The sequence below is a fragment of the Mustelus asterias genome, chromosome 20 (assembly GCF_964213995.1).
Source record: "Mustelus asterias chromosome 20, sMusAst1.hap1.1, whole genome shotgun sequence".
Taxonomy (NCBI): Eukaryota; Metazoa; Chordata; class Chondrichthyes; order Carcharhiniformes; family Triakidae; genus Mustelus; species Mustelus asterias.
This window is the reverse complement of record NC_135820.1, coordinates 58,242,726-58,269,994: the sequence shown is the minus strand read 5'-3', so window position 1 is coordinate 58,269,994 and position 27,269 is coordinate 58,242,726. Positions and strand designations below refer to the sequence as shown.

Here is a 27,269-nt window from a genome sequence, read left to right as displayed (position 1 = left end):
CACGATTTGGCCATCCTTTTGCATTGAATTCGAATGTGCCCAATGACATAATAACCAACAATCCAAGTCCTACCTGTGTTCTCCGCTCCTCTTATTGAGGTAACACCCAGAGATCATCCCAGGGAGTTTTCCTGCTCTTTAAACTGCCACAAAAACATATCCAACTGTTGAAGCTCAGTCCATTCCTCTTATTCCAGATGCAACCACTGAGGAGAAAGAAAAGTTTGGTCGCTCCCATTCGTTTGAATGGATTGTCCAATGCTGCCCGCCAGCGTGGAGCTGTGGACGATTCCTCAACATCCCTTTCTTTGCATGCTGTTTTTGGATGCCAGGCTCTTTCTACCCAATTGCAAAAAGAAACACACACACACAAAGGAAGCAATAGCCTGTTACCAGTGTGGAGGGAGGGGGGGTTGTAGTGGTTGGTGGTGGTGGCAGCACTCTGCATGGAGGGAGGGAGTGAGTGATGAATGGATGGAGGGGTTGCATTACCCCCCACCTCCTGGACTCCCAGAAACTGCAACAGCCTCGAAATGTTGCGAAACCCCCTGACGTCACTCCCAGCATCCTCCGCACAATGGCTTCTGAAAAGAAGCTGGGGGAAAGAATTTTTTTTAGGCCGTGAAAAATAGAGAAAAATAATTTCCAAAATTTGGAAAGTGGAGCTGGCGTGCAAAAACCTATCGGAAAGAGATGCCGGGTCAACGGCGGTGAGTCTGTGCCAATTGCTGGAACGAATGGTGCGGGTTGTGGGGATGAAATTGACTAGTGAAGTCCTGGGAAGTTTTTGCTGGGCAGTTTGTGTGTGTGTGTGTTTGTGAGTGAGTGAGTGAGCTCCTTTTTATATTATACACTCAAGCTCCCTGCACCCCCTACAACAGAGGTTTGCCAATTACAATCACCACCCCTCTCCCCCCATCCCCCCAACAAATGTATTCCCAGATAGTAACAAATCCCACTTTTTAATTCGCAAGAGTTCCCCCCGCCCCCCTCCTCCTCCCCCTCCCCTTTGCCAGATCTTCATTTTTTTTGGTGATTTTTTTTTAATTACGTGATCCCAAAAGAAAAAGTCTTTTGGGGGAGTCTCTCCAATACTTTATCTTCAGATGCCCCACTGCGCGTTGTTGAATTGCAGTGTGATTTTTATTTTTGCCCAAGTTTGCAATTGGGGAAAAGTTTTTGAAAAGTTTTTGAATTTCGTTTTGGGAAGTCGGTGTGGAGGAGTCGGTAAATATTTCCGACGCTTTCCAGACTGTTTACGTTTGAGGATTTATTTCCCCCCTCCTCCCCTACTACCCCCTTCCAACTTCTAAAAGAAAGTTACACGTTCTGGGTTGGTTAACATTAACTAGTTATTTTTTGTGTGTGGCTCATATTACGGTTTTGTTGCTGTGAGTCAGGGAGGTGGTCACGCTGCCGGGGCTGTGACAAAATATATGCAGATAACTCAAAACCTTTCGGAGGGGAAAGAAATGCATCGTTTTATTTTAAGATGGATAACTATTGCACTTGTTTACTCTGGAGTTGTTTTGGCGCCGGTGCCCCGTTAAAGTTCCATCGACCATTCCACCGAAGAGATAGAAATATTGTCCTGTGTTTTATGAAAAGCTGTTTCGTCGTTAGTCCAGTATGTGTAGCAACACGTGAGCTCGTTTAGTTGTAAGGGAGACTGGAGAGAAATGGGGTATTTAAAGATACTATTCTTTAATTGTTTGTCTGTAAAAAGTTTAAATATTTAGTTTCTAGCCATTGCAAACGTTGATGAAGTGGAAGCCGCGTTGGGCTTGTTTTCAGTTTGAAACTTAAAAATAAACACTTTAATCTGTTAATTTACAAAACGTTAATGACTATTGATGTAAGGTGAGCACTTTTGTAACGATTGGGTTTAGTTTAGTGTTTTAATTTCAAGAGTGTGACTCTGAAACTTAGCTGTTTCCAATTGGTACTGAAGTTGTGGGTCAGACATTACCAAAGCTTGTTGTTGTGTTCACATATATATGTTTATAAGGAATGTGCTTTGTCTTGCCAATTTCATAGTTAAAGATATTCCTAAGACACCTCTGAAAGAATGAGTAAGTAACATGTTTACCTGACAGTCTTGAACATGTAACATTTTGTTTTCTCCAAGAGATGTTCAATAAATTGGTCTGTTCTGTTGCAAAGTGTGATGTGGTAACTATTTCTCGTTGTTGACAAACTAATTGAAGATGTTTGTATCAGATGTTTTGTTGCTTTTAAGTAGGACGAAGTGCTAGATTGTATTTAAGGAATTTTGTTGAACGTTGGCATGAGTATAACATACAAGTTGTAATATCAAACTTTAAATATTGGAAATAAACAAATACGTTAATTCATTTTAGGTTTTTGCTCTTTTTTAATATTCCAATGTGCTAACCTTAATCCATCAGATGTGACAAGTTGTTGTTTTTTTATGGAACATGCATGGTAGCTTTAAAAGACGGGAATAGAAATATCAAAATTGAATTTAGCAGTAATGGTGAAATATTTGTAAATGTCAGAGAAAATGATGTTTCAAATCATAAGTTTGAGTTGAACTTGTCTGTATTCTGGAATCTATGAACTTTGGTTATGAATTGTTACAATATGCCTAGCTAAAGCCCACGATTTGCATGAATTTAAAAAGAATGAAGGAAATCAAAGAACAAAGCAAACAATTAAGATGTACTGTATTCTAAAGAAGTGTCTGAACCAAATCTCAAAATTGTAACTCTCAAGCCTGATCATCTTAGAAATATTAAAGTTGTACCAATAAGGTATATTTAGTTTGGTTTATTCAATCCTTTAGGACACTACATGCAGTATTTTATCATTTTAGTTGGAGTTCTATATGTCATGTGATGTAGCTGTAAATTGCCAAATTTTGAAACTTATAAAAAGTTTTAAGTTGCTGCAAAGTTGATTTGACAAAGCTTTTGAGTGTTAGTTGTTGGGATTGATCTGTTTATCAGTGTAAATTTTTGTGTCCTTTATCTTTCAAATATTAACAAGTGAGAAATAGATTTTTTTTGTTTGGACTGTTGCTTATCATTTGCATTTAACCATACCTGAAATAATAAAAGAAAATGTAACATTAAATACCCTTCACCTTCTTACGTGTGTGTATTTCTATGTGTATGATATGTAGTAAGTATGAAAAATTGTGGAATTTTAAGACATAGTTTTATGCTTCAATCAATTTCGTTTCATCAGAACAATTTGGCCATTTGTTCAGTGCAAGTTGTAGAGAAGTTATCAAGTTCACAAGTGCAGTATCTTTTAAAATGATTAGATTGTAAATAAATCCAGTGCAAAAAAAAGACATGATCAGATCAAATTCAAATATAACCAACTTTGAACGGTGTAAAATTCTACCTAAGTAGTGGACTATTGATGTTTCCAAAACACTAACCATAATATTAGAGTAATTGTTTTTTAAAAGCTTCAAATTAGATTAAATTTCAGTTCTAAAAAATGAAAACTAACAAACTTAGTTAAGAATCTCAAAACACAGTAGTATATTTTAAATGATACACTATATGTATTTCAATTATCTATCACAAAAGATTGTAGCTAAGTCTCCATTCTTCTGCATAATGATTTCAATCCATATATGGCCAGCTGTCATGGTGTTTTACTCATTAAACTATAGCATATAAAGATGAAACATGGAATCTTAAATATATGTTCAGATGCTTTACAAAATTAATTTGTTGAAAGTGACTTTCAAGTGTTTGGATGAAACACTTTCTATAACTGCACTTATAATACAACTCCAGCAATGAAAAAGGCAAATACATTTCTCTGTTGTAAATAAGTTCAGTGTTTTCAACCAAAGTTAAGAATCAAAGAATCATCCATTTGTAATTGTTTTCCGATTTACAGTTTGTGGTTCCAACAAGCAAACTGATGCTTCTGAGGTCTAATTTTGACAGATTGATATTTTCAATCTGTAATTAGGAAATGAACTGAAAATTGAAAACATTTCTCGATGAAATAATCTTTTAACTACTTTTACTTAAACATTTTTCAGTTACTTTGTTAGTTTTAAAGAAACTGGAGGAAAAATTCTGAAACAGTGAAAATAATTGTGAAAATGTAAGGTTGTTAAAAGTGATTTGTTCACTTTCGAACAACAGAGAGAACAGGCTTGTAGAATGAAATAAGGTGATGTATTTGGATTTTCAGAAACTTGGTTAGAATCTTCAACTGCTAATTTTCTGTTTGCTGGCTTTTTTGTTTCTGTCTGTGAATGAAAACTGTGACAAGAATTGTTGGAAATGGCTCCAAATATTTGATTTAAATTTTAAAATTCAAAGTTATTAAAAAGAATAAATTGTAGTAAAATGAACATTGTGCCTGCATGTTGAGCAATCATTTCTCTAAGGTAGTTTGGGAGAAAGTAGAATTTTCTAGTGTTTTATTCTTTCTTGTGATTTTTCTCGATCGAAATTTGCAGATTTCAGCTTTATCCACAGGCTGAAACATTCCAAGTACTTTGCCATGCTTGGATTCTTTTTAATTTATTCTTCAGTCTGCTTTAAGATTATTATAAAGAAATACATCTTGTTTGTTAACTACTTGCTTTCTACAGTTTGCACATTGACTACTAAATTGTCTGAAGTTTTTTGTTTAGTAGCTATCTTGGAAAGTGTACATTCGATTTGGATCCTTCTTAAAAGTTTTAGGGAGCTTGGCTGAACATGACCTTTTGAAGTTCATTGTTGAGATTCTTTTTAAAAAAAAAACTTTTGTGCAAATTATGTTAAAACCTTGGGTACAGGTGGAATGGATGAGGCTGTTAATTGTTTTCCAGAATCTGTTAATTATTTTAATGTGTAACTTGCATTCTAACAATGTGTCCATATAGCATTGTTGATATGGTGCAGGATATGACACATTCAGAAGACAAATGTTTTCTTGGTAAATGAAGTTTTAATGCTGCTGTCAGTATCCAGTTTCTGTTCTAGCACCTTTTATCATCAGTAACCTTAAATAAGGACTATACACAGTGAGAGAGACTTATCTGTAGATAAGTTTGATTACTGATAATCCAAACTATCAAGGCTAATAAGAGAAATACTGTATCTTTAGCCAGATACCAGCAATTATCTTCAAATGCTCAAAAGATTAGCTAAGCTTTGTACTGCATGTTATCTGGCAGATTAGTATCCCAGATCTCTGAAAATGTGTTTTCCTGTGAATCACTTTGCTGGAAATTGACTGGGAGCATGTGTAGACTCCTGCTGTAAGGACAGGATGTGTTGGAGTCTGATTGAATATTCATAATATAGAGAACTTTTCCCAGCAAAAGTGGATTCTGGGTTCTTATTTCAAAACTAAGTTGTTGACGTGACAAAGAACAAAATGTGTATAACCATAAAACAGTGGAAATTGTCATTCTTAAATTTTGTCAGAGCTGATAATCTTGGTTTAGTTTTCACGAGCCAATTAGGCAGTTGATTGAAAGCTTTCAGCCAGCTAACGAATGAATTAATCAGTATGAAACTTACTGAAATGCACAGTAACTTAACTTAATATTCATGATTTTCTGAATAAAGTTGTACAATTATAAGATTAGTTAGCAGCTTTGAAGCATACTCTGGTAGTGGCATCAGGAACTGAAGTTACCAGCCAGAGACATGCAATGAAACAGTGGTGTTTTTAAACAGCATTTTCAGTAAGTTAAGAAACAAATCAACCAGATAAAATTCAGTCCCAAGCCGCCTTTTCCATGCAGTTCGTTCTTTGTGAAGTACCTTGTGATGTTTCTGACTGATGCGATGAGTCACTTTGAAAGAACAAGTTTGTTAATTTGTTCAAGACTTGACAGTTACTGTGATTTGACTCCTGTAGTCCATGTTTTGTGCCACTGTGCATAAATACCTCATGGACATAGCTGGAGTTTTGGTGAAACTAAGTTTTAAATTTGCAACTTGCAATCGGCAATGAGGCTATGAGGGAGAAGTTGTTTTTGTACGGTTGTAACATGGAAATTCATCAGTTTTCGTAGCAACGATTACTAGAAATTCAGGAGATAAAAGTTGTGGTGTGTAGTATACATCAAAAGAACTAAAAATTGATAGCGACTGCTAAGGTAGAAGAATGCTATTTTTGGATTCTGTAACAGGTGAAGATTTATTTGCAAGTAAACTGGTAAATTGAAAGGATACATTTACACAATTGTAGCAAATAAACTGGCCAAAGATCTGAGTCAATACGATCCAAAAATCTTTCGTGTATATAATTTCTAAAACATAAAAATGATTTTTGGCATTGACTTGACATAATAAAGGAAATGGAATGGACTTGAATCTGTTGCTGAAAAATCCTTTTTGGTACCATAGATATGATTAAGTGCATTCGGAGCATGACGTATGAGTAAGATTGAAGAATGTTATGTATTAATCATGGTCAGATGAGCTTAACCTGTGATCGAATAGTAACTATTTCAGGAAGACCTCAGGAAATGTTAAAAAGCTGCCATCAAGAAAATTAATTTTAGAATGAAGACAAAGGCACATTTGTTTTGGAAATAAACCTTTCAGCTTGCGCGTTTACAAGTAAAAAGGTTCCCACGTGCCTCAGTATTCTTAGTGAAGAAGCTTTCTTACTCAGTGACATTTAGAAATTGTTGATATTTCCTTCTTAAAATTGGTCGAGCATTGTTTCCCTTCAACTATCTCCTTGTTGCCCCCACCTTGATTGCCCCATTGCATGCACTCAACATCCAAATTATACAAAAGCTGGAATTAAAAATAGAGTTCTACAATGAATATTTGTAATGGTCTCCTGATGCAACAACGCTCTCTGAGGCAACTTCCTTTTCTTCAAATTTGACCAATCATGTTGCACTGATCCATTGCCTTTGTCTTCGACAGTGAATGGTAGTTTTTAGATATATAATTTTTTAAAAGGTTTCTGGTTCCTAATTTCATTCCTGGATTATTGATTTTTATTTTACACAGAAAATGATTCTAGTTTGATTAATATGCTGATAGCACTTTTGGTCAGTTAGTCAGAGTAGACGTATTTAAGGGCTTTGTTCTGACAAAAAGGGGTGCAGTGTCAACAATACATTACTCCCATTCTCGTAAATGTCTCGTCTGTTCAGCTCACCCGAGGTCTGCAGTTTATTCACATCGTAAGGTGTACTGTTATGGACCATGACAAGTTTTTTTACTCCCATTTTCCAAAGCTGCAGTAAGAAGTAAATTGTGATGGAAGTACGAGGGCTAAATTTTCAGTCCTTTGCACATTTTGGTTTTCAGAATGCTTTTACTACCTAGGTTGACATCTTGTGTATTATTGAGTCATCAGGAATTTTGGTTAGGGTATAAATGTTTGCTTTCAATGTATCTTTGTGAATTTGATTCTTGGAGCCTGAGATGGTGCAGTAAAATTATTTAAATATGAACATGTTCAAAAAAACTTGCATTGATTGCTTTAAAGAATTTCTTGTATTTTTTTGAAACTTCTGGCATTTATTTTGGAAATGTACTGCCATCATTTAAACACAAGAACTATAACCTGTGTATAAAGTTGAATAATTTATAGAAAACACTTGCTCAAGTAACCATCCCCCATTTAACTCTGAGTGAATGCTCAGCAATGTTTGGTTACCCAGTTAACTGAGCAATTGTTCCAACGTTGTACCATGTTATAGTTTGCAATTTCATAAAATGCAGCTGAAGTAAACCTATGACATGTAATTCATGATGCTTTTTTTCTCTCCTGGGTGCTTTCTCTGTAAGTCGTAGTATTTTATAAATGTAAGTGGATGGACACAATATGGTGGAAAAACTGGACTTGACCCTGACAGGGCAGGGATTCTTAGCAAAAGCAGCTGGGACACAAGTGGAATTTGCAGATAACATCGTGCTATGGAACTGTTCACATTGCCTGTGTGCCCCAGTTCCTGTGGTGTAGCATTGTGAAATAGAAACGTCCAAATGAATGGCACTAATTCTCATAAACCTTTTGTCTGACCAGTTAAATAATCCTTTTCTTATTGTGTGTCCAAAACTAGGTTAAAAAGGTTTGTAGGCTGTTGTCACAATGATGATAGATCAGTAATCCACAAACTTAATATTTAATTCTGAAATGCATGTGAAAGTGATTTGAATAATATTGTTACTTTTATAGGATCCGTAGAAATTGCAGTACGCTTTATTGTCATTTAGCCCAACATATCTGTGCTGACATTTAGCTCTTTAATAGTGTTGTCTACTGCAATCCCATTTGCCCAGACTTTTGTTTCCTTTAATATTTAATTTAATTAGCCAACCTCCCTCAAAATGAAAAAAAAAGTTGAAATTCCATAACTGATTTATCCATATCAGCAAGGAGAAAAGAAAGGAGAATATTTTGGGAAAATCCTTGCCTTGAAAGTTTTGTCTACATTTCTCCTATACAGACACTGTTTGACCTAACATTGTTTTTGTTTATAAGTGAAGTTATGGTCTCTCCCTTAAAAGCCACTTGTGATAAAGCACTCCATGTTTTAATTACTCTCTCCATTTCGCGGAAAAATACTTCCAACTACTTCTTATAATCCCAAGTCACTGTCCACATGCTCCAAATTTGCTAGCATGTGAAAACAATCTTGCCGAAAAATGTTTATTTCATTTCTTTGAACGCCCTTTTTAGATTTCCCATTTAATCTATGCTTCACTGAAATCAAGTGCTACATTTTTGCCACTTTCATCAGAACTATAACTTTGCATTAAATGAATCTTAATTCTTGAATACCATGCAGATAACCAATTATATTAAACTCTGATTACAGATTTAGTTTTTTTTTGATGTAGTTAATGGATTAAACATTGGATATGGATTTATGGACATCTTATCTCAGATTTCCATGCTGTGTGTAAAAATTTCATTACATTTATTTATTGTTTTATATTTTAGCTGAAGATTAAAACACATTGGCATTCTTTGTGTCAAAGGGTTTCCACTTGAACCTGTTGTGCTTTCAAGAAGAATATTTCTTGATGTACCATTATATTCCCATTTCTGATTGTAAGGAGATTGATGCACAGTATGTATGTTGCGCGTAGACATGTGCGTATGTGGAATTGAACTTTCCTGTGCTTTTCCATGGTTCCAGGGTATTTCTTCTCTCAAAACTGAACAAGTTTACCAAGAACATGCAAGTGATATTAAACAGAATGGTCAAGACTTTATTTGGTGGAGGGGGAGGAGCAGGGAGACTAGTTAAAGGAATTAATTGTTAATTGAGCTTCTGGAGTAATTTGTAGAAGTGATGTGTTCAATCAGTGAATATCACCAGATACACAGGAGCAGGAATTGTGTTTACTAAATTTCTAAGAATGAAAGTAGTTATGTGAAAAGTAGTTATGTGAGTATGAAAACCAACAGTTATCACCGAAACCATTGATGTCAATTCCCCAAAGATTGTTGAATGAGTGTGATTTTTAGTGGCAACCTGTTGACCGGTTATCAGTGCACTCTGGGAAGATGAATACCTGGAGGAGCTAATACTTCAACAGATCTCAGACATGCATTACACAAATATTTAACTGTACAAAACAGCCCAGAAATAATTATTGGTAATACTAATGGACAAATGCTTAATATGTTCAGTATTCTTACAGAACTAATTAAAATGTGTTCATAAGTATTGACATGAGTCATCAAGCATCTCCAGTGTCGATTCTTTTCACCATGGATTCATTTTGTTGACTGAATAGAATATACATACATTTTGCTTGATAATTATCATTGTAAGCAATAGACCCAGTTAAATTTGCCTTCAGTTTTGAAAAGATAGTTGAGTTATAGACGTTTCTGTATTGTGCATCTTTCACTATATTCAGAGGCTATTTGAAGGATGTATTTTTAAAATGCATGAAGTTTGTTAAGAAACATTCTTGAGGTGGTATCGGGTTTTTGACATCTTGAAGTAGCGACTTCTTGTTGTTGTGCTTGTGGTTTAAATACTACTTGTATTTTGTTTGCCAGAATAAGCAAGGGTCAGCTGAAAGATTAACATCATAAGAGGCACATACCCTGCCACATGTGCCTTTGTAATTCCTGTGTACTTGTCTCACTTCTCAGTTCCTTCACATTTTTGTGAGGAGAGTATGTGAAAATATTTAGACAACAACACCTTGATTAGAAATTCGTAATGGGATTTTGCTCACAAATGCAGCTTTGAATTTAGATGTGGCACAGCCATAGTGTGTTTGACATGCCCACATTCACCTGCTTGCAGTGCTGAATGCAAGTTGCTGTGTGGTACTGATGCACAGCTTCCAGGCAGGCTTGTGACTTCACTGCTCAAAAACTGACACACATCAGTTGGGAAAATCCCCCAACATGAAACTAGTAATTCATTGGGAAGGACATTGGAAATACAAGTAGGTCCAATAATCATTAAAAGCCGTATTTACAATGTGGCTTCAATCTGGGCGGTTTTGCACCATATGTCGTTGTAGTATAAATGCAGCCCAAATCTGGAGAGTTTGTTCAATCTGCAACTGAAATGAAGCAGGGTGGAAGTTTCATCCCGTTTGCCTACTGGAGACTGTCCAATTTTTAACGTTGCATTCTCACAAGACAAAAACAGCTTTGGAGTTCATCTAAGGCGATCTTGTACATCTCAAGATTTCTAATCTTTGAACCTGGTACGTGGGCAATAGAAAAGGTTAATAATGATGCCCTCACTCAATGTGGCTAACAGGTGAAATTCTCTGACATTGCTTGTTAAAATCCATTAGTTCTAAAAGGGGATGAAATAATTACTTGGAATATTATAGATATGACAAGTAAATAGAAGCCTGTGATTAGATTAGGTGGGTTATATGGGGGAAAAACACCAGCACAGGCGTGGTAGGAGAAATACCTTGTTCCTATGCTGTTAAGTTTTATGATTCTATAATTAGGTACATTTTTCTGGTCATTAAAATGAGGTACGCAACATTAACATTGAGTCAAATATAACTATAGGAGAGTGAAACTTGAAATGAGATTGTCCTTGGGTCAATTCTTTAAAAATTAACTTACAGGATGTGGGCATTGCTGGTTAGGCTAACATTTATTGCCCATCCCTAGTTGCCCCTTAGATGGTAATGGTAAGCTGCCTTCTTGAACCACTGCAGTCCCTGAGGTGCAGTTACACCCACAGTCCTGTTAGAAAGGGATTTCCAGAATTTGGACCCAGTGACAGTGAAGCAATGGTGATCTATTTCCATCAGTCAGGATGATGTGTGACTTGGGAGGGGAACCTCCAGGTGTTGGTGTTCCCAGGTATCTGCTGCACTGGTCCTTCTTGGAGTGCACCTTCTAGATGGTACACACTGCTGTCACTGTTCGTCGGTTGTGGAGGGATTGAATGTTTGTGGAAGGGGTAGCAATCAAGTGGGCTGTTCTGTCCTGGCTGGTGCTGAGCTTCTTGAGTGTTGTTGTAGCTGCACCCATCCAGGCAAGTGGGGAGTATTCCATCACACGCCTGATTTGTGCCTTGTAGGTGGTGGACGGGCTTTTTGGAGTCAGGAGGTGAGTTACAAGCCACAGGACTCCCAGCCTCTGACCTGCTCTTATAACCACAGTATTTACATGGCTAGCCCAGTTCAGTTTCTGGTCAATGGTACCTGCTGGATGTTGAATTATGAGTGCAATGTGTTCATCTCATCATGTCATTTAAAAATCAGTGTTGAGATACTGGCTAAATTAATTTCAGATTCAGCACTCGTCTACAGTGAAATTAAACCTGGATCCCAAAAGTAAAAGGGCAGCCAATGCTTGAATCCACTGCTGCACTCAATCCTTCAATCATTTTTCCAATTTAACTAATTGGTTTGTGTGTGTATTTATTACATGTAAATGTTGTTGAAGGCTTTAAAAGAATCATTTTGTGCACAGCCTACTCTTTTGAGGGTATGTCAGACGTGAAGGATTAAAATGCAGAAAGTGAATATCGAACACAAGTTCATCTATGCACTGTAATTAGCTTAATTATGAACGGTGAAAGTTGAAAACTGTTGTTACAATTTCTAATTGCATTTGTATTAAAGATGGACTTAAACATCAAATATCTCATTCACCGGATGCGAGAGAGAGAGAATATACTCAGGGATTGGGGTTTTGGCTGAGAGTGGTGGTGGGTGGGGGGAAGGGATGCTCCATATTTCAGCACTCCCTCCACTGTTTTGATGGTTGATTCTAAATCGCTGCGCTCCTACTTTCTGGAATTTCTTGCCCACTTCCTTTGCTGTACCAATTCCCTTCTCAGTAACAAAATTAAAACCTTTTACTTTCCCTTTCGTCCCTTGTCCTAACCACCTCCATTTTTTCTCTTTGCCTTTTCTGTTGGGAGCCCATGGAGGCTCTCATTAATGCAGATTGCTTTAAGACATCTTCCTGTTGTTTAGGTTATCATTATTAAAAACATACTCTGGATAAAAGAAACTTAATCTAACCAGAAAGAGCTCGTTAACAGAAAAGGTTTGCGAATAACAAAACTGTGGGGACACATGGATTTATTCATGGACACATGTGCCTGCTTTTAATTCCATACCTCTCACTATAACATTGCCTGATATACCAGAGTCTCATCCACAATAAAACATTCTGTGGTGATTGTAAAACTGTTGGGTGTTTGCCATCCTGACTCCGCTGAAAACAAGAGAAACTTCAAAAGTTGGCACATGTGCTGTTTAAATGTGGACATCCTGAACTGTTATCAGTGATTCTGCACATCCTACAGGGAGCACTGAGGAAGGTATCCTCGCATGTCCGATCTGTCACCAATTAGACATCAGCAAACTGACAGGAACATTCATTCTCTTGTGCTGCTAGTCACATTGTAAAAGCCCTTGGAAAAGTTACATCTTGTTGAATGATTTGTAACTCAGATTTTCATGATGTACTAAGTTTATATTTATTGCCAAATGGCTTCACTAGACCTGAAAGAGCAATTTTACATTTGTTTATTGTCATTAACATTTTCCTTCATGAACAATTCTAAATCTTTTGAAAAGTTGACGTTTGTTTGACACTTTAGCTACTATCTTAATTTCATATGTATGTCCCCACATTTATTGTGCTATATATAACTTTTTAAAAATTAAACGTGAAGAAACGTAATAGTTTTTACTTCCAAGTTGGCTGTCTATTAGAACATGTTTGACCACCCTGCTCAATAGCAGCACTGTGGCTGGACGTCTTTGGACTCACTTGGCCTGGTGTTAGATTTAAAGATCGCTAGATCTTTATGAGCAGCTTTTTTTGTGGTCAGTAACGAGTGTTATTGTTTGGCTGCTGACCGCAACTTCTAGTCCATTATTGGTAGCTCCATAATTAATGGAGAAATCATATACTGTACTCCAGGCTTCCAAAGGTGATTGCAGAGAGAAGGCTTCATTTCACTTGAGGCACATTTATTTGTTTTTGTGAACTATTTTCCACATTTAAAAAAAAATTGGAACTTCAGTTGGAAACCAGGTTGGATACCTTTCCTCCACATTTTCCTGCTCGTCAACTTGTTTCTCTCCCCCATTTCTCCTTATGCCCTCTCCAGGGTTATCTTGTTCATGAGACCCACCTCCGGTTCCCTTCACTTTACTCTTACTAATCTGGTGAGCACCCAACTTCTCCTCTTCATTAGCGAATATTATTAACGGTTTTCTCTGTGCATGCGTTGTCCCCCTTTCCTTTTAAATCTGCCATCAGCAGACCTCTCCTCTAAGAAACAGACTTTGACCCCCACCATCCTTGCAAACTACCAGCCTATTTGCAACCTCCCATTCCTCTCTCCGTTCCATGAATGTGTTGCTTCTCAAATCCGTGCCCATCTTACCAAGAACTTCATGTTTTGCTCCCTCCATTTTTGTTTTCTATCCCTGCCATGGTCCTAACCTGATGAGTTATCTACTTCACACCCTCTGTCTTTCTTTGAATTTCAATTTTGTGAAGTAATTTTCTATGCCCACTGTGTCAAAGCCTTAACTGAAGTCAAAACAAATTAAATTTATTGAGTTTCCTTCACTTATCCTCAAAGAAGTGATTGTTCCAGCTTGTTCTACCACTTGTTCATCCAATAAGCCCTCTTTTGTTTGATTGCAGTATATACAACGGAATGGTAATATTGCAACAGTAAGCTTAAAAGAAAGTTAGTAACAGTCAACACAATGCAAATTTACATTTTTGTTGGAAGATCATTGATGCTGAGAAAGGAAGTGCTTTGAAAATCTTGACAAAGGTGATGAGAGGCTATTCAAGTTTGACGTTGACTGAATGCAGGGAAACAAGTCATGCAAGAGAAACCTTGGATCTGATTTGTACAGATCAGAAGGATTCGTCCAACAACAGGGGATGGCAATGTTGGGAGATAAATGGATATAACTGTAGGAGGATATAAATCAGGAAAACGGGCAAGCAAGAATAGGGAAGGAACTGGAGTAGATGGGCAGAGCTTAGAACTGATGACACCTCTGTCGTGGGTCGGATCTCAAACTATGATGAGACATAGTACAGGAAAGAGATAGAGAATTTGGTGAACTGGTGCAATGACAATCTCTCCCTCAATGTCAACGAAACAAAGGAGATAGTCATCAACTTCAGGAAGCAAAGTGGAGGACATGCCCCTGTCTACATCAAAGGGAATGAAGTGAAAATGGTCAAGAGCTTCAAGTTTCTAGGTGTTCAGATCACCAATGACCTGCCCTGGTCCCTCCACACCGTCACTATAGTTAAGAAAGTCCACCAACGCCTCTACTTTCTCAGGAGGCGAAGGAAATTTGGCATGTCCGCTGCAACTCTCTCCAAGTTTTACAGATGCACCATAGAAAGCATTCTTTCTGGTTGTATCACAGCTTGGTATGGCACCTGCTCTGTCCAAGCACGCAAGGAACTACGAAGGGTCTTGAACGAAGCCCAGTCCATCACACAAACAAGCCTCCTATCCATTGACTCTGTCTACACTTCCCGCTGCCTCATAAAAGCAACTAGCATAATCAAAGCCCCCACACACCCCGCACGTACTCTCTTTACTTTCTTGGGTCTGGGAAAGAGGTATATAAGTATGAAGTCATGTACGAACTGACTCAAGACCATCATCTTCCCTGCTGCCATCAAACGTTTGAATGGACCAACCTTAAATTAAGTTGATCTTCACACCCTAGCTATGACTGTAATACTGCATTCTACACCCTTTCCTTTCCTTCCTATGGTATGTTTTGTCTGTACAGTGCACAAGGAACAATACTTTTCACTGTGTACTAATATGACAAATCAAATTGGAGATGAAAATGGACTTTCAGGGAGTACAGAAACCTCTTAAAGACTGGTGTAACTGTTGGGAGTTCAGAATTCCACCTCCATTCCTTTCTGTTAAGTTTTAGTTCAGGTAGTGACAGTGTTTGTATTAGTTTTTCTGTCCACAATTCCATCCACACTTGTTCACTGTTCTGAGAGAAACATGAATTGTTTAAAACCACTGAAAATTAGCCATCTTCTATAATAACAGTACTAGAACCTGGATATAGTATGGACTTTGCAAATCCATGTGTAATAAATCTGGGAGTGAGGAGCAACTGTTTGTAAAACATTTTGTACACCAAGCTGCTGGAGGTTCACCTTGCTCCATGAAATTTTCCATTCTCTTTTCTGCTGAAGGTGTTGACTCAGCTGGAGCCCAGTGTCACAGATAATAGCAACCCTCCTGTACCTGGTGGCCATCCTTTCTGGGTGAACCTAGACAATGGAGCGTCAGCAGATTGTTTGACTGTAAGGATTAGCTAACCAGCACCAACTTTGATTTTATCAGGCCTTCATACAATGAGCATTTTCCATTGGGGTGATTGGATTGCTTTCAGAACAGGAACATAGAACATAGAACAGTACAGCACAGAACAGGCCCTTCGGCCTACGATGTTGTGCCGAGCTTTATCTGAAACCAAGATCAAGCTATCCCACTCCCTATCATCCTGGTGTGCTCCATGTGCCTATCCAATAACCGCTTAAATGTTCCTAAAGTGTCTAACTCCACTATCACTGCAGGCAGTCCATTCCACACCCCAACCACTCTCTGCGTAAAGAACCTACCTCTGATATCCTTCCTGTATCTCCCACCACGAACCCTATAGTTATGCCCCCTTGTAATAGCTCCATCCACCCGAGGAAATAGTCTTTGATGTAATAGCTGCATCCACCCGAGGAACCTTGACCATCCCCTCGCCTTCAGAACCCAGGTGCAGAGAGGCCAGTTATACTCCAGCAGTTAACCTGACTGAGATCAGCAGACTCAGCACAGGACGGCACGGTGGCGCAGTGGTTAGCACTATTGCCTCACAGCGCCAGGGTCAATTCCGGCCTCGGGTCACTGTCTGTCTGTGTGGAGTTTGCACTTTCTCCCCGTGTCTGCTTGGCTTTCCTCCGGGTGCTCCGGTTTCCTCCCACGGTCCAAAGATGTGTGGGTTAGGCCATGCTAAATTGACCGTAGTGTCGGGGGATCAGAGGGTAAATGCGTGGGGTTACGGGAATGGGGCCTGTGATCGGTACAGACTTGATGGGCTGAATGGCCTGCTTCTGAACTGTAGGGATTCTATGAATTTGAGACTGGGAATCAAGTGAGACCTTTTTCTATCATTTTGGCGGCAGCAGTCCAGTTGAACCTTTTTATATCATTTATCGATATTCCCGTCAAGTAAATTTTGCACTTTACTTTGTGCAATGGGGCTGTATACTGGGAATTTAGCTTTGATGGAAGGAAAATGTGTGTGCCTCTATGCACATTGTATTGTGAGAAGTTCTGAATGGGAGTGGCAACTTGTAAACATTACCTCATGGTGTGATACAGTTAGAATACTTGGAGCATTTTTAGTGCCTGGGGACGTTTTTCTAGGTTAAAGGCATAATAGGAGAAGTCAGGAGACTGACACCCTGGTGAATTACTTCATTCGGAGAGCTTGTGTAGATGTGATGGGCTGAATGGCGGCCCTTGTGCTGTACCAATTCTGTGATTCTGATTTCTGTAATATGCGTGTTGCTTCAGCAGCTCAAGTGTCAGGAATCCTGGTTTCCTCTGCCAAAATTCGGTCACAAGTAGTCGCAGATTAATGCGGTTTTTTAAAAGTAAGCAGAGCCTTGAAAGATTATTGGAGAGGAAGTTGATGTCTGCTGTTCCTTTGCTTCATTGACACTGAGAATCTATTGTACCTCCACAGTAATTAGCCATAGCCCACTAAGGATCACAGAAATCTCCCTTTCATTGGAGAGAGGGAGGGAGAGAGTCATAGAGTGCAGGAAAGGCCCTTTGGCCCATTGAGCAAGAGAGACAACTGGGTTCAATTCCCGGCTTGGGTCACGGTCTGTGTGGAGTTTGCACATTCTCCTTGTGTCTGCGTGGGTTTCCTCCGGGTGCTCCGGTTTCCTCCCACAGTCCAAAGATGTGCGGGTTAGGTCGATTGGCCATGCTAAAATTGCCCCTTGGTGTCCTGAGATGCGTAGGTTAGAGGGATTAGTGGGTAAAATATGTAGGGATATGAGGGTAGGGCCTGGGTGGGATTGTGGTCGGTGCAGACTCGATGGGCCCAATGGCCTCTTTCTGCACTGTAGGGTTTCTATGATTCTGTGATATGACTTGAGAATCAAGCATGGGGCGAGCTAAGAAGGCAGGCCTCCATGAACTACCACAGCCAGTATGGGGGATTGAATTGTTATTCTGCATCACACTCTCGCCATAAGCTAACCAAATTAAACTCCAATTTGAATTGTGCTGATCCAAATTGATTTGAGTTTCCCCTGTGATAATACAGTTCTGGTTGCCTATGTAGGAATTGGATTAAATAAAATAAAAATATAATTCTTGTCCTTGAGCAGGAGCAGAGGAGATAGTTGGAGCAAATTGTTTACACCAAGCTGACCTAAATAGTCTTGCTTGAAGCTTACAGAGAAATTAGGATATGGGAATTATAGGCTAAATTTTCCACCTATTGAACCGTGAATGAGTGGACTCTCGCCTTGTTAATCCAAAGTGGGGGAGGTAGCAATGCTGAGAGCATGCTGTTATCTGGTAAAGCACTTGGACCGGATGTGAAAGCAAAGGGGTGCGCAGTTTTGTGATGGTATAAGCCAATTTCCAGAATTTAAAAAAAATGTCATGATACAGTCGATACAACATGGAGCTGCAGCACAAGCATAATCTGGCCGCCAAGCACTCTTCTTTCAACTGTGAGTTGGTGTGCGTTGTTGCTACCAGAAACTTAAACCACTTGCCCCCTCCCTTCAAAAAAATCCCCTCGACAATGACAATTCCCTCCAACATTTGTAAGGATGTGGTTTTAAGCCTGCTTTTGAAGAAGTCAGCCTCGGTCATTCTAAGATTAGTCTCGCTTCTGAATGGCTGCTTAAAACTTTTAGCTGGGATACTTTTGGTGATTTGACTTTAGTGTTTCAACCCTTTCCCTGCCCCCCTGCAAATAATAAATACAATTACCATTCCCTCTTGTTTGGCAACAAGTGACCCGGATCCGAGGAAAGCTGCTGTTTGAAAAGCTTATTTATCTCGATAATACTTGTGGTTGTGTTGTATTTTTTGATGCCATTCTCTTTTGTTCGAAGAAATAATTAGAGCTGTGTGATTGATTTTAATGTTTCGAGCAACTCTACAATAGCAGCAGAGTGCAGGGTTCAGCTTCAGGCTCAGCACTGACCAAAGATAAGTGGCAACTATCCAAAGTCGAAATGGAAGTAGTGAATAGTGATGCGATGTTTCTACAGGGCAGTGAGATTGTGATAAGACACATTTGGGACGGCACAGTGGTGAGCACTGCTGCCTCACAGCGCCAGGAACCTGGGTTCGATTCCCAGGCTTGGGACACTGTCTGTGCGGAGTTTGCACGTTCTCCCCATGTCTGTGTGCGTTTCTTCCGGGTGCTCCGGTTTCCTCCCGCAGTCCAAAGATGTGCTGGTTGGGTGCACTGATCATGCTAAATTCTCCCTCCGTGTACCTGAACAAGCGCCAGAGTGTGGCGACTAGGGGATCCTCACAGTAACTTCATTGCGGTATTAATGTGAGCCTACTTGTGACACTAATCAATAAACTTTCAACGTTTAAATAAAAAGAATTATGGTGAGATCAGATTTGATTTACTGAAGGTAGTTATGTCATTGAGGCAAAATCCATCAATTCCTTTGCAAGGGCATGAGATGGCTGTTTGAAAGAAGGAGACAATGAAAGTGGGCAGAAAAAACACTAGCACATGTGCTACCAGAATGCTATACAATCCAGAAACATCAGATTCGGTAAATGAGTTGGAGATTTTACAGACCCTTACACAAGATGGAGGAAATTTGGCAGTTCAAGGAGTGCAAAGTAAAGAGTCTTTTTTTAACTGATCGAACAGACTGTGCTTGATCGTATTTGATATCTACTCTTGCCATGATGGAGTAATGATTTGATAAGTGGGCAGCAAAGAAAATCAAGGCAATTGTTTCAGAGTTGCTCCAGTCTGATGTTTCTACAAATATAAGGTGACATGGAGGGAGTCTTCTCACCAGCAATACTTCAAGTACCGAAAAGAGTTCATCATAACACAGATTCCGTCTGTTATTTTTGTCTAAATGATGAACATTTCATGACAGCAGTGACTGCCGGGGGACCAGGGGAGAAAAGAGCGAGTTACTGACCCGAGTAATTTGATGGAACTGATTGAGAATGGAAGAACCTGAATGAGCAGTGGATCAAAAGTTAGAAATTTTTGTCGCCGATATTAGAAGGCAACTGCATTCCTACAGTGTTTTCTCTTTATACTAAGTAGCTTTACATCTCTGAAAATAGTGGACAGAGGAATCTGATCCATGTGTGTTCAGTAATAATAATATCAGACACTAATTTCAATGTTGTAATCATCAACCCAACAAGTATTTCAACAGTCAATCAAAAGATGCCTTCAACCAGAAACACTAACTTATCATAAAAGGACATAAAGACAAACTCAAGGTTTTTTTTAAGAAAAACTGCTTATTACTTGCTAGTTATTCAGTAATCTTGTCATTCAACTCCTTCACATGGTTAGGCTCAGTAATTGTACTGATGCACTTGTCTGGAAAGTTGCTTCAATGGTGCAGGCTACCCAACTGCAGGTCTGGTGCAACTGACTCCCAAGCCCACTGTAAGGCAGCAGAGTTTGCTCAGCTCAGCAGCTGGTCCTTGTGGTACTCAATCTTAACAAGTCCTGGTGCTTTTGCATTTGGCTTTCAGCTAGCTGCAACTGCGGGGAAATCTGGTAATACCAGAATTGGGTCTCCTGAAATCTAAATGTTTTCACTGCCACCAATATTAATTTGTCATGAGAACAGAAAGGTTCACGCAAGTCATTTGAAATTCCGCACTCTCTCACTCCAGTTGAGGCACGTAACTCATTTATTTTGAATACATTTACACCAAAGTAGCAGGGAGTAATCATGTCAAATTTATTCTTTCATGATATAATTTCAACGTTCTAACATCTTGTGATATCGAAGCAAAGACTGAATTGTTTCATTTTTATCAACTGGGATGTGACAGTGATGCATCCTGAAGCGTATTACCGAAAATTAAGATTATACCAGGGTTAGGCTAAATTCGTGAAAGACAAGACCGAATATTGAATCCAAGCCCAATATATTGCCAGTTTGACAAAAAAGCTACACACTAGTTAACGTGGAAGATTTTCACATTTCGCTTCTAGATTGTTAACACTGTCTAACTTCTCTGCCAAGTACTCGGGCTGTTTATGTAGCTTTGTCCTCAACTGCACGTGCCTGGAGTCCAACATGACCTGATTGTAGATCTGCATTGTAGTTAAAGCATTCTTTGAGTTTCAAAGGTTTGTTTGGAACTTCATTGAAGTTTATCAGGCAATAATATCTGCATTTTTTTGAAAATGCACCTCTTCATTCCAAAGCATCTTGGTATAGCAGTTATATTCCAGACCCTTTTATTTCAGTATCTGTGCGTTTGAAACTTTTCCTGTTGAAGTATGTACAGTACAATGATCTGAAAAACAAAACGCATAAAGGCTAGAGTGATCAAATTGAATGAATTAAACTCCTCAACTAAAAAGCAATGAGATTTTGCTGTAATAGACAAACACTCCTATATCCCCCTTGAGGAGCAAAACAGCTGCCAAACATTTGCAAACAGTACTCTTTTGCTGAAAGACAAAGCTCAAGTGACAACTATGAACCACTTTGAGGTATGGTGTTGGTAAGGTTTGCTGTCTGATTGAAGGCTCTTTTCTGCTGAGCTTGGTGTGAACACAGACTTAATTGAATGATAAATGCACTGAGAGAGAAGATGAATAATAGCGAACAATACTGACCCTGTGTGTGGTAGTGGCATCTTGGTCTGTGTCCAATGGTTGCTGCCCTTCTCCAAGAGACTTCTATTATTTTCTCTCTGCCAGACAGTCAGATGACCTTAACTCACCAATACGCTGTTAGACAGTGATACAAGTTAGCGGTCCCATGTGTTTTGAACGGCTTCAGTTTTGTCAACCTAATTTTGCTGTCTCTACGTAGTTCTGCAACTGGCACGAAGTAACACAGCAATTTTCTAGTTTTTGAGTGGCTTTATGCCATTTTATTGCTAGCTTATGCTGTTGCCTGAAGAAGGCTTCATTATCCACTATTGATACAGAGCTGACTCTCTTGGAGGAGTGCCTGTTGGCAGTGTGCCTGAAGCTGTACAATCACTGCTGGAGCACATCTGTCGTTGTGTCTCCCTTCTGAGGAGGGTTCCCCAGTTTACTGCTGGAGATTAGCAAACTGAGTTATTGTATCCTGTTTAGAAAAAGGAAATGGGTTTGTTCTGGGGGTGAATTTTAATTAACACTTGTATTCAAAATGGTTTCTCTCAGCATGCACCCAAACACGGTGAACAATGACGAGAAATGGAAATGAGGCACAAAGATAGAATTTCTAAATGACTGTCTCCATAACTGAATGGAGACCAGGGGAGTGCTTCTCCTCTGAGTTCAATGTCCCTGTTTATAACAATCGGAGGGTACTTGAGAATTTCTGTACCGATTAATACATGCAAGTTACTTTGTGATCTTATTTAACTGATCTTGCCCTATGTACAACCTTAATATCCAAAGCCTTTTTTCTGTCTGTTACCCCAGTCTGACTTGAGCCCAAAGTTTTCAAGAACTTCTCGCACCACCTTCTCAGTGATGTCGCTCAGAATGTAAATTTGCTTGGACCTAACAAATATGGAAGGCAGTGATCAAATGATGCAAGTCCGCACCTGGTTTTGAATTTTGCCCTCTCCCTAACACCCCAGTAGACATAATTTTGAAATATTTTAGAAGCCGATCCAGATGTTTATGTCACAGTTCACCCCAAATCTGCTCGTTATCCATTTCTTACTGTCATTCTGGCGCCATTTTTGGTGGCTGTCCGTGCGGAGTCTGCACGTTCTCCCCGAGTCTGCCTGGATTTCCTCTTTTGTAAGTGTGCTTTTAGGCTGTGCTTCATCCTCCTGTTTGTACCTCACTGCTACATTTCTTTGCTGGTGTTGTATTTTCCCTGCATGTGGGTAGGGTTTTGGGTGGGCCTGGTTAGTAATTGGGTTTAAGTTTATTCATTCGCAGTCACAAATCGGCTTACATTAACTCTGCAATGAAATCACTGAAAATCCCCTAGTCGCCATGCTCTGGCGCCTGTTCGAGTACACTTGAGGGAGAATTTAGCATGGCCAATGCACCCAACCAGCACATCTTTTGGACTGTGGGAGGAAACCGGAGAAAACCCACGCAGACACTGGGAGAATGTGCAGACTCCACACGGGCAGTGACCCAAGCCGGGAATCAAACTCGGATCCCTAACACTGTGAGGCAGCAGTGCTAACCATTGTGCCACCCCATGAACCATAGATGAGCCCCGCTTCTTTATATCTGACGTGTTCCTCGCCACTCTCACCTCACTCTGCAGCAATTTATTTTTATGCCTTATTTTCTGTAAGTCTGGCTGGAGATGAGGAGTAGCAAGAGTCAGGAAATGCTGGTGGGAGTAGTTTATAGGCCCCTCGTAGTTGGTTGGCAGTTGGATAAAGCATTAAACAGCAAAATATCAAAGTTTATAACAAAAGCAATGCAAAATACTTCAAATATTCCAATCACCAATCAGGTCTTAAAAATAAAGCCAATGTCATGGATTTGAGCGCAGAGCTGTTGTTTGGGTAAATCGATTAAATAGTATGACCGTGAATAAATAGTGGGAAACATTTAAAGAAACAATTCAAAATATTCCAACAAAGTACTTTCCATTGAAAAACAAAGAACTCATTAAGAAGGATCCATCCCGTTGTTCACCAAGGAGATTAAGGTTGTACTGGATTCAAGAAAAGGTTTATAATGTTGCAGGAAAAGGTAGTCAGGTTCGATGATTAGGGGTGTTTTAGAAACCAGCAAAGAGCCACCAGAAATTAACCAAAAAGGGAAAAAATAAAATGAGCGTAATCGATTGTAAGAGCATTTACAAATGTATAAAAAGGAAGCGAGTAGCTGAAGCAAACATTGATCCCATTGAAGCAGAGACAGGAGACATTGCCATGGGGAATGAGGAAATGGCAAAGACGTTAAACGGATATTTTGTCTCTGCCTTCAAAGCAGAAGGCACAAGTTGCACACCAGCAATAAATGGTAATCTGGGGGCAGAAAAGAGTGAGGAAATGAACATCAGAGAAACCCAAGGGACTAAAATCCATCAAATTCCCACGACCTGATGGCCAACATCCTCGGGTTTTAAAAGAGAGAGCTGCAGAGTGAATAGATGTACTGGCTACGATTTTCCAAAATTCCCTCAATTCTAGCAGATTGTAAGTTGGCAAATGTAACATTATTGTTCAAGAAAGGAGGGAGGGGGAGGGAAAACAGGAAACTACAGGCCAGAAAGCATGAGTTTTAGCAGTGTCACAGAGATGAAAGGAGGTGGCCATTTTTGTCAAGAGCCAGGTTCACTCTGAAATGGGTGTCGGAGAGAGCATTATGGATTTAGTGGTGAGGGCAGGGAGTTGACAGGGACCAAAGACAATGACTTTGGTCTCCTCTGTTTAACGGGGGGGAGATTGTGACTCCTACGGCATTAGAATACGGGGGTGGTGTAGATACTGGAGCTGGGTGTTGTGAACGTACAATGCTAAGATCAGCTCATTATGAACCTTCTGGACCACAATATTCAAACAGGATAAACAGCAAGTAAGGAATATGAAAAGACATTAAAATTTAGTGACGCAGGCTTTAAGCCTGGACTGATACTTGGTGCACAGGCTGTGGTTTAGCCACTTTTGCATAAAATGCAATACCAAGCTCCACTGTAGTCAGCATTTTAACTTTTGCCTGCTTTCCAACATGTTTGATTTTTAAAAATCTAAACTTAATTGCATGCCAATTTTTATTTGTCAGTTTGGATTCTTGTAGGGAAAATTTCTTCTGAAACAGAAGATTATGGGTTCATGATATCGCTCCAAGACTTGCATATATGGTATTTCAGAACCACGCTGAGTTTTTAGTCGTTATTGTCACAAGTTGGCTTACATTAACACTGCAATGAAGTTACTGTGAAAATCCCCATGATTTTCTAGGATCCCCTCAGAGGATCCACCTTAAGAAAGTGGGAGATTAAACTCGAGTCTTCTTTGCTTGCTGAGGTGGGCATAAAAGGTCCTATGTGCTATCTGAAGAGGTTTTGCTACCAAATAAACCTGTTGGACTTTAACCTGGTGTTGTGAGACTTCTTACTGTGCTATCTGAAGAGGAACAAGGTGTTTTCCAGGTGCAACTCTACAATCTTCAAAAAAAACACAGCAACAATAAATTAATGCATCATTCAACTCTTGTATGTCACCTTAGACACAGTATACAACATTGACTAATGTACCAACATCTGCACTTCCACTGTGTTTGAAGTATCTTCCTAAGAGAAATAGTAACGAATTGTACAAATACAGATTTTCAAATTGAATTGATGCTGCTGTAATGCTGTGTGAATGGGACTGGAAATAATTTTGTCATCAAACTTCATGTTCTGCAACACACCACCAATTCCCATTACCCATGGAACAAATCGAGTTACAAGAGCTTGGCTTTTTGTTACCACCAGTAGTTGTTAGTATTGCTAAATAGTGCCAAATGAGGTAATGATGCCTTGCTTCCCTCAAGCTTACGTCCCTGTAGGCAGTAGTTCCTTTGTAATATGCCACAAAACAGATTGGAAATTAAATTGAGTTTGTACAATATTCCAGTGGTGTTGTAAAACTTGGCAACAGGAATGAATATACAATAGTCATGTGCAGAAATGTACTGTGCTAACATAATTCCAGTTCAGTGTTTCATCAATTTGGTTTAATCAATTAGTAAAATATATAAAAGCCTGGAACTCTGAGTAATACTCGATAAACACAATGCATTTATGTCATGTTCCCCTCTTATCTGAAGACTGGCATTAACCCATTTATTTGTTTAAAATAGGTAAATGTCTTCATTAAAATGGAGGAAAGAGCAATTTGATTCAGGTGTTGGTATTATGTTTTGAAGATTATATACTTGCACATAAAACTCGTTGAGGCTTATAAGCTCATAAGATATAGGAGCAGAATTAGGCCATTTGGCCCATCAAGTCTGCTCTGCCATTTGCTCATGGCTGACATGCTCCTCATCCCCATTTCTCCCCATAACCCTTCAACCCATTACCAATTAAAAATCTGTCTAACTCCTCCTTAAACTTACTCACTGTCTCAGCATCCACTGCACTTTGGGGTAGCGAATTCCACACTTGCTTGCGTGCAAAAATAAGAATGCTTGCCTGGTGATGCTACTTGCACTTGTTCCCAGGCTGCAAAACATCTTGCGATTTGTCTCGTGTTTTTTCCGATCAACGTGGCGGATGTTAGTGCTGGGGAACATAACTCTTTGCATTGGGGTGGTGTCAGCTTCTGGAACTCCCTGGCCCAATGCACGCTCCAACAATGTGAGTTAAATCCACCAGTAAAACACTGCCACTGCACCACGTTTCTCCATTTCAGGGGCTAAGCATCGTTGATTCCATCTGTGAGCATTCCCAATTACTGCTGAATTCAGAGCAGTTTTATGATGCGAGTTATTGCCCTGACTGAGACTACTCAAAATCCTCTCTGGCCGACATAAGAGACTTTTTACTCAGAATCTAAGGACTAGATTCGAATCCAAAGATGAGAGGCTGATCGATGTCTAATCTGTTTTCATGTTAACCTGTGGGGGAAAATTGGGCAGGTTCTGGTTGATGCGCTTTTGATCATTTGAAATGTTGCTGTTTTTGTCTTTAAATGAGTAAAGCTGAGATCCAACTGAGCGAAAGTCTTAAAAATCTGTATTGATAGAACTTTCCCCAAAGCTCTCCAAGCTTGCCCATCAAGGAGCTGAGTCATATCATCCCGGGAGATTGCAGGTGAAGTTTCCAGTCCAGGCTAAGTTAGATGCGATTGGTTTTGGAGTTGGCAAGAAAATTGGCCTGGATTCTTGCTGCTGTTTGTTACCTCGTAACGTCTGCTAGAAGGAAACAACTGTTGACAACAAAAAAAAACAATTGTTGATAACATCAGGCTCTCCCACAATTGCCCATCTCAGAGGACAGGCAGCCAGTTCTCACGACCATTGCTCACTTGCACAATGGCAAGGTGATGGAGCTTTGCAAATCCCAGTGAAGCAATGATCCTCTGAGCCATCTTTTGGGAGAAGAGGGGAGGAAATTAGCAATCATTTCCTTCAACTTTATTGAAAGAGATTCAGACTTAAAAATCTAGCCTGGCACATGTCAATCTTTCTAACCATTCTGTTTAATCCCATTTTTCATTTCAAAACATCAGCATCTGAGGATTCTCTAGGTAATATTTAGAAGTCTTTGCCCATCAGATGGTTTACCTTGCGTGATGTCCCGTTTCCAGTCTCATGTCTTTCAGTTGGCCTATGCTGTGTTTTTAACCCTAAATCACCACAAAATAAATTTATGTACTCAGGCTTAGTGATGAATGAAAAAATTGCACCTTGAAACATAAAATGTGACGCACTCAATGTCTTCACTGCTCCCAGAAATATTTTACGGATGCTATAAACCTGTTGTTAGATTTTCTCTTTTGTGGAAATGGCAAAAGAAACATTCTATGTTTCCAAAAAAAAACATGGGACAGATGCTGTTGGGCAGAATTTAACATTTTCATTTGCTGTCAGCAAACCAATTGCGTCTTGGGGCACCCCACAAGATGGCAAAATGAGCTAACCAAATTT

At 39.3% G+C, this 27,269-nt stretch overlaps 1 protein-coding gene across 4 annotated transcripts in view; it reads left to right on the top strand.

Moving 5' to 3' along the window:
- The first annotated feature begins 483 nt into the window (after nucleotides 1–483).
- plagl2 (pleiomorphic adenoma gene-like 2) overlaps nucleotides 484–27,269 on the top strand; it is a 127,538-nt gene continuing 100,752 nt past the window's right edge. For all 4 annotated transcript variants that reach the window (XM_078236639.1, XM_078236636.1, XM_078236638.1 and 1 more), the window contains exon 1: nucleotides 484–710. The gene's annotated coding sequence lies outside the window, so the exon portion shown is untranslated. The remainder of the gene's footprint in view (nucleotides 711–27,269) is intronic.